Genomic DNA, 9,107 nt, shown 5'->3' with positions numbered 1-9,107 from the left:
AAAGATTTATAGTCTTGTAGCAAAGTAGGAATGGTCAGGAGCAAAGGAACAAACAAGGCAGTTAGTGTCTTGAGATTTCCTAGCAGGAAGATTAATTTCACAACCACAGTCAAGGACATTTTGTTATTTTCTCCACTTCAATCATATGAACCCTAGTCTGGTGATGCCTTAGCATGTACATGTACATCTCAATAGTGGAGAGCAATGAGCAGCTTCTAAGCCATGCTGGTGACATCATTTAACAGCTATTCTTCAGGACAGTACTGTGTAGTTGTCTGCTGAAGGGAGCCTTCACACTAAGGCTTCCATCTCTTGTCAGCTTGTTGCTATAGTAGCAAGACGATTGTGTGGCACTGGAGGAAACCAATGTGATTTAGAGAGGGAAGGGTCTCCTCATTGCTGCTGGCCTGCTGAGATGTTCATGAGAAGATACAACCAGAATAGGCTGGGTTTATACACTGTGCAAATCCAGAAAGTGATTTGTCTGATTTTCACTTATTCTTTTTTATGAATGATTTATGTTGTAACATGTATGAAGCCTACCAGTTGTGATTTATATAACAAGCCATTTTAAAGCAAGGTGAGCATAAGGTGATATAAAACCTCAGGCAAAGTCTCTTTTCTCTGTTTTTTAGAATTAGAACAAGGATACTGCTAAACAATAGTTTTGTGAATTACCAGCATGAGCTGGTAATATCAGAATAGATGGCACATTTGTGATACCCAAATAGAAATGGTAACATCAAAACTTTGTGATGTTCTACTTGTTATCCAAGGATCTTTTTTTTAATTTCTGTTTAGTTGTACAGTCAGTGAAGACTTGAAATCTTTGTAAATATTTGTACTAGTAAAGTAGCAATATAATCACTCAACTGTCAATTTTATATGAAGTTATTTTTCAGTTCCTTGGGTATTAAGATATATGTTACCTTAAATCATCAATCTGGCTGACAGTACCATTTAATATTCTCAGTGTGCATAATCTGTATCAATTTAAGTATATTTTTTCAGGATTTATTTGTGATTCAAAGAGATAGGAGTTGATTAGCACATTTTGCAAGCTACAGAGCTGTTGATACAAAAACATGCACCACATAAGTGTCTGTTCCTCTTTTTGTTCTTCTTCCTTCTCCTTTTTAAACTTTGTAGAATTGAGCAAGAACTCCATCTTGAAGAGATTTACACTTATCATGCATTTACAATGACAAAAAATGAGTAAAGTGAATCTTTTAATTATAATGGACATATTATGCAGGTGAAACCTGAACCTGATTTTCAAACATGACAGTGTTTGAATCAAGCAGACTCAGTGCTTCATCACTGCCTTTTAAAATGAGGAACTGCCAGCTCTGAGTGCTAACTCTTTGTGTAATCAGGCACAAGAGGGAGACCAAGAGATATACTGTAGTTTTATCTCATCCATCACCAGAGGACCACCACAAATCATTCTTTAATGCCTTCTCTGATGATTGGGAGCACTAAATTATGCCACTGTTATCCAGAACTCTCTAAATTTATAAATACAGACCAGAAACCTTAAAGAGAAAGATAGTGTAAATGGTCTATGGGGCTGCTACAGAAAACTTAAGACTTCCAGTAACAATGAAGAATCTGGTTTAGATCCATTTAAGTTTACATCATCTTCATGGAAAAGATTAGCAAAATTAAGAGGAATCTGATTGAATTTTCCTGACCTATAGCAGCATTGAGGCATTCAACCTATTACATAGATCTGAGTTATGGATAAAAAACCAGTTCAGTACTGTAAGCAAGAAAGAGACACACACACACACCCCAGTTCCAAATGGTAATGTTGTGGTGTTTGCCTCCGTAGATACTTTTCTCTTTGCTATTAGGATATTAACTTTAATTTGGTGGTGACCAGATACTTCCTTTTGCAAAAAATGCTCTTCACTTAGAATTTGAAATGTTGAATAAAAAGATAGCTTAGAAATAGTTTTCGATGCACTTGAATGATTTTGTTGTATTTCACTGAATTATATATAAAATAACATTCTATTATGGAAACTCCCATTAACAATCTGCAATATTCTGAAACGTAGTTGTATAACTTCAATATAAAATAGATCTAAGAAACTTTAAAAGACCAATTAGGTACTTTGCTCTTTTTTAAGTTTCAGCCCTGCAATATGTGCACACAACATATTAAACCAGAACCATGTTTTACTTACAGTTCAGTGTATTATACCAGCCCAGAAAATTACATTAAGTGCGTGAAGGAGGGATCTTTGTGGTGGCAAATCCTGTACTTTATGTAAATCCACCATTCATGTGCCTCTCCTAATACCTGACCAGGAGTTTATAGTGCTATGCTCGTTGGAATGAGGACTGTAATCTAATACATTGAAAGGCAGCCAAGTCAGAGAAGGCTATTTGTAAATTATTGACAGTGAATTTAATGTTAACTGTGAATTAACTTGTTTGTATATTAATAATTGATTTCCAGTTGCTTCTGTTCTGTATTTTTTTTCCCTGTTCATGGCTATGCAACCTGATGAATTGAATGTCAAGGATAAATAATCCAAGTAGGATTTAGTGATATCATTTAAAAACCTTTCAGGAAATAGCTGTGGGCTACTCACTTCAAAGATGGCTAGGATGCTAGCTATGTAAACCCTTTCTGGCAGTATTTATCCTATCATTCAGGATGCACATCATGGTTAAGCCTCTTATTGCTGTGGAAAACAACTTATTGGTAATTTATGCTTAGCATTATGTGTGAAGGAACCTAAGGCCTGATGCAGACTTAATGCTTAACTGGCTTGTTTTCTTTGGATTGCAGTTCTGCATTGTACTCAAAGGGGGTTATTGCTTACCAGACATGTTTAGGATTGTTTTGTTAGTCGCTGTTAAGTGTTACATCTGAGTATGTAAACTATGGTTATTGTTTATTTATTAATTTGAATGCTGCCTCTCAGAGTCCATGGGTGGATAACTATAGAAAACAGCATGTAAAGCTGTACAGTAGTCTGAAATTGGACTGTAAACCATGGTTTACTCAATTAATCTGCAGTGATGAAATACTAAAAGTCCATTGTTTATAATCAATGAGTCTTCTTGCAACTGTTAATAAGTACAGGGTTCTCAAGCAGCATTTTTGTGGTCTGTTATGTTGCATTCATTTCCACAATGCTGGACTGAACAATTTCTGGGGAAGAAATGGTGAACTGAAGACAACTGCGGCAAAATAAAGAACTGGTAAATAGACCGGCTCTTTGTAATTCCTCTCTGGACAAAGATAGGACTTGAGATCATGCACAAGTGCTCCAGAGAGCTGCTCCTCACGAGGAGATCACAAGACAGAGGTCTCTGGCAGGTTTATCGCTCTGGGAGACGAGGGAAGAGCCATCTTCCCTCAAGCCATGGTCGGCACTTTCAAAAGGACACTGGGTTCACATACTTCCTTTTTTAATCACTTTCGGAAATTGCTTGTTAACTGCTTTTCAGCTATTAGGAACCTTTGGATCAACAAGTCTGGAAACTGGGTGAGTTTCCTTCAATCCTTAGTGAAAGAAGTTTTAAATACAAATTTAAGGATTTTAGAAAAAAAAAATTGGAATAAACAGCAACAGGCTCATTAGAACTTTGATTTTGGAAAGTTCACCATCCACCTGCTGACTAACGGTCCAGATGGATTTGAAATAAGAAATTCCAAATAATTAATTTGGAATTAATTATAAGAATCCCTCCTGTGGGAAAATGCTTTTGTTTTGAATTCTTAAAAAAAAAAACATGATTAAGATGGGACTTTGAAGGTTAGACACCAGAGGGAACTAGAAGCAACTACAGATTACAATTAAAGAAGAAGTACACTTAAATCCGACTTAAATACAAAATGGAGCAAAGTATTTTAACATTGGACATATTGAAGGATATTTTTGAACAATGCACCCAGAAGTTAATTTTAAGAGTGTCTGCCATTATACATAGATTGTGTTTAAAAGATGTTATGGATGAGGAACAAGTTTTACCAGACAAGACAGACTGATCTGAAAGTGGATTTAAAAATGACAGGCTATAAGAATGATATGGAAAAAGATGCTACACTGGATATACAAATGAAACTGGCTGATGTCTTAATAATTAAAAGGGATATACAAATAACAAACCAAGAAAGTGACCTGGATAATTTTCCTATACTGGATTTACAAAAGAGGCTTGTTAAAGCTCAGAATTTTGTGAGAAGGGACAAAGAAAAAATGAAAATAAATCAATTACTAGGACATTATTTGAAGGGACTAAAGATCAAGATTGTTAAAAGTAAAAGGAATATAAAGTTGGCTAATTTGATCAAGGTTAAAATAGATATGTTATCTCCAATAACCCTTAATGGACTTGCTGATCAGGACTGAAATGATGAGGTTTTATGGATTTATTTATAGATAAGAGATGGGATACGGGAAGAAGAGATCATTTGTTGTATTTTAAGAGATAAGTGACTAAAATTGTTTATACTTGTTATGAAAGGGGAAGTCATTTCTTTATATATTTTTCTTTTTCCTTACTATATTATCTTTCCTTTTTTTCCTATTTTTTCCTATTTTTTCCCTGCACCTTCTATTTTTTTCTTCTTATTATTTTATTATTATTTTAAAATTTGTATTAGTTTTTTTAGCATTGTAAGTGTAATTTTTAATAAAATTACTATAAAAAAATAACAATGCTGTATTGAACACAGGAGCAGGCTACTCAGTGATGGGAGTATATTTTATTGCAATTCATAAATAACCTGCAAAACCTGATCACATTGATTCAAAACGCAATATCCCAATCAGGAACCAGATTAGCTGGCTATTATTTACATTTGAAGGAAATTGAAGGTGGTTTCATTTTATCAGCTTTTTGTGTCCCTTCAAAAATTAGAGGATGGCAGTTTTCAAGGCAGCCAGCAAGGTGTTAGCAAAACAAAGACCCATGTGGTCAAAACACATTTGGCTCTTTTCAGTTACATAGGGCTTTCTACGTAACTATGAATAGGGCTTTCTATGTAACTATGAATAGTTACATAGAAATCCTAGAAAAACTATTCCCCAAGTTGTTTTCATAAGGCATGGCTTATGGAATGAATGAGCTAGTAATAGTCTAACCAATATGTCACATACCCAACATTTCAGTATAAGAAGCCCCCAGAAGAATAGGCTGCTTTGCTCTAGTGCCTTTAACAGCAATTTGATATCTGGATATTTATCGAGTAAAGCTTTTATTTTTCCTTTACCTCTATGCCAAGAATATTTGTACAGTAATTGAAAAGATGAAGGCAGTAGAAAAAAATTACATGCCAGGAATTCCTAGGAAACATACTCATAATTTCAGTACCAGTTCATAGGTTCAAGGTATCAAACTCTGAGATTCTCAGGGTTTTCCTGGAGCACTGACCTCATGACACAAGCAGTAGTCACTGCAATGGAGGCTGGAGAGTGGCAGGACACTTTTTTGTTGTTGTTGTTGTTGTTTTGTGTCAGTACAGTACCTCATCTTCATAGCCACTGCTTTTTCAATGACCATGGCCAAAACAATGCAGTGATTGTATTTGTTCTGGTTCACATATACAACTAACCATTATGGGTTTGTGGCCATCCCAGCATTCCTATTTAATTTAGTGGCCTATTGGTAGGCATTAGTGAGTTCCTCAATCACAAAAGCTGCCCACTTCTGCTCTAACTCAAGACTTTTCAGTTAAAAAATAGCATTAATCAGCCAAGAGCTGCTGCTGTGCAGCTATTGCTGCAGAGCTCAGCAGCTCTCCTTCAGTCAGCAGAAAACCTACCAGCCTGAAATGTACTATACTCACTGCTGATCCCTGGATTCCTTCAAAATAAGGTAGCCAAAATTTTATACAGCTTGAGGCTGCCTTTGGATTATGTTGGAATACAGAAGGAAAAATCTTTTAACTCTTGCTACAGCTAAGGGTGAATTGTGTGTGTGTTGCTTGTGGCCTGGAGATGTGGTGAAGGCAATGTCTTTCATAATGATAGATGTGTTGCCAGGGCAGGTTTGTGTTGAGGCTAAGTGACTTGAGAAAGCCCTCAGTGTGGTTTTCTACCCTAGTTTATTTTCCCAGTCCTCCCATGAAGGAAGAAAAATGGTAGCAGGCTAGATATTTTAGTTCCTGGTGTACTGTGTACATGGCAAAGCAGCAATAGAATTGGAAGGACCAGAAGGAGAGAGTGAACTTCAGCAATGAAGATATATCATGTTCACACATTGCATTATGTGATCTATTAGGGTTTGACTTAATACATTATGTACATACAGCCTTTATGGCTTATTCAATAAACCATGGTTAAATACCTCACAGCACTGTACAATGTGGGCATCTGATTTATTTAAATTCAGCTATATAGCATTAGATCAAGGATATCTACCTAAATTTTCATCACGGGAAACTGGAATGCTAAGCTGGGCAGTCAAATGACACCTGGAATTACAGGTAAGCATGGCCTGGGAGAACAAAACGAAGCAGGACATAGGCTGATAGAATTTTGCCAAGACAACTCACTCTGCATAACAAACACCCTCATGGGCTGACCAAGGGCAAGGTGGATGGATGATATTCTAGAGGTGACGGACTCGTCCCTGGGGGAGCTGGGGGTGTTGACGACTGACAGGAAGCTCTGGCGTGGGCTGGTCCATGAAGTCACGAAGAGTCGGAAGCGACTAAACAAATAAACAACATCTACCTACATGTTTCTTCAGCCAGAGGGTCTGGACATTAAGTCAGCCTGTTGCTGTGACTTTGTCTTTCTTGTGCTTGAGTTGGGTTTGTCCTTGACTGTCATTGTTTTTATTTTGTTCTGTTTGGTTTGGTTTTAATGCTCTGTGAGCTGCCCAGAGTTGCAACTGCGAGATGGACAGCTAGATAAATTGATATAACAACACCAAAATCATTCTTGTAAATAAACTATACTGGAAAACATTCCAATATAAATAAACCTAATTAATGCATGTTTCAGAGGAAACAAAAAGTATTTTACATAATTCAGGGACCATCTGGTCTTAAATGATGTCATTATCACAGGCCATATAGACATAAATTTCAATCCTGTGCATGCTTACTAGACAGTGTCTTGTTGATTCTAATGTTTACTTCTAGTAAACGTGCACATGACTGTAGTGATAAAAATACCAGTAAAGTTAATTCCAGAATGGTGCTGATTATTTTTTGGCAGCCTTAGCAAAGAAACCTAGATTACATACAGGTGCTGTTAACAGCAAACCTGACCTTAGCAGCCTTTTCCTTTTCACAGTTCATTTGCTAAATTAGGTATTATAAAAATAGTTTGGTGTGACTGGGAGGATGTGTTACCTTCATTGGCTTTACCATTTCTCAGTGATGACTGCTTTATGTTGGGTACATGGTCATCTCTTTTATGGTACAAGCAGGCAATTCATCCACATACATATGTTAAACTCCCTCCGGAATGTTCTCACGTTAAGAGAGCAAAGAATCACTACCTCAGAAGCAAGCTACATCCCAAATGTTGCTGTCTCTTCCACTCCTTCAACTTAAATGCCACCCAGTAAGAAGAGACGTTTACAACTGCCAAGGAAAAGAAATGTCAGCCTAGCCCAAATAAAATACAGCTTTGAGGATTTATGTTATCTCCCTTTTTCCTCTCAATTCTTCTGGGCAGAGAAGTAAATAAAATAATAATCTGTATTTCTGCAGAAACAAAACATGGGCAGATACAGTATATCGGATTTTTTGTTTAAAGGAGGAAGACCCCAGTTAATTTTTATCATGCTGAAGTAGTCAGGGTTTGACTTAATTGCATTGAAGATGCATCCCAGATCAATTAAGATCAGTGTAAGTTTATATATTTCAGTGTGATATGTCTTGTCCCCATTTTTTTAATTTTTCAGCAGGAAGATCACTTTAATTATTTTTTCTATATTTTCTCGGTTATACTTTTTTCAGAGCAGGGAAATGTAGTTCATCAAATGCTACTGAATTATAAGTCCCAAAGCTCCAACCAACATGGAGAGTAATGAATGTCAGTAGTTCAGCAACATGTGGGGAGCCACAGATTCTCCATTCTCAAATTCCATCCAAGCATCTTCAGTTTTTTCCTATTTCATGGGCACAACTCATTTACTTTTAACTGCTTTGCATTAAAAGGAATTTAAGCAGATTAAACTTTTCCCATCGTTATATTGGGATGTTAAGAAAAACTTTGTCCTCTTTTAAAGGCTTAAGAGGCAGAAATTATAAATTACTGCATTTTAACTGCAAATATGTTCAGCTCTGGTTCTGTTTAAACTCATCATACTGACAAAAATGGAACAATATGACACCATGTTTTTCTACACTCTAGTTTAAAAAAGAATTGGTGGGAAGTCATGAAAGCAAATGTCATAAAACTGTGTTGCCTTTTTAGTATTTTTTTCTATGCAGTATCTAATACAAGTCTAAACAGGTTTGCCCCACATACAGCTTAACACAGTTGTCAATGAAGTAAACAGAATGGTAAAAATATGGCTGAAGGAAGAACAAATGTTTATATATTGGTAAAATAGCCTTCCCCAACCTGGTGTTTTCCATACATTAGACTTCGACATAACAGCTGACCAGCAAAGCAAAACATTCTTTTAATGAAATATATCCTAAATAATGTATTTGATTTTATCCATGTATGAAGACTGATATTATTTACATGATAGAAGATAGATATTATCTGAATTAACAAATCTGATATTCAGAGGCCCATTGAATTCAGTGGATCATTCTCAGGCAAATGAAAGTGCAGCTAAAGCTGCTTGAGCTTCCCAGTCTACTATTATATACATTATCATTATGAAAAGAAGATATTCATGCCATAAAATTAAAGACATTATATTTTCATGACAAGCAGCATTATTCTTCCATTCATCTGTATGCTGTTCTTCCTACCATCTGCCATTAACTGCTGCCACAATTCTGAAGACAGCAACAAGAGACAGCCCCCCGCCCCCGCAAGCTGACGGTAATGTCATTCCATCATGAACTGGCGAAGGGGTGGTGCCAAAGCAATTTGGTCAGCAGCCATTCTCTAGGATACCATGCTGATCAATCATGCTTCTGATATGTTTGGGTCTCTAAGGGAGCC

The sequence above is a fragment of the Candoia aspera genome, chromosome 2 (genome assembly GCF_035149785.1).
Source record: "Candoia aspera isolate rCanAsp1 chromosome 2, rCanAsp1.hap2, whole genome shotgun sequence".
Taxonomy (NCBI): Eukaryota; Metazoa; Chordata; class Lepidosauria; order Squamata; family Boidae; genus Candoia; species Candoia aspera.
This window is presented reverse-complemented; position numbering follows the sequence as displayed.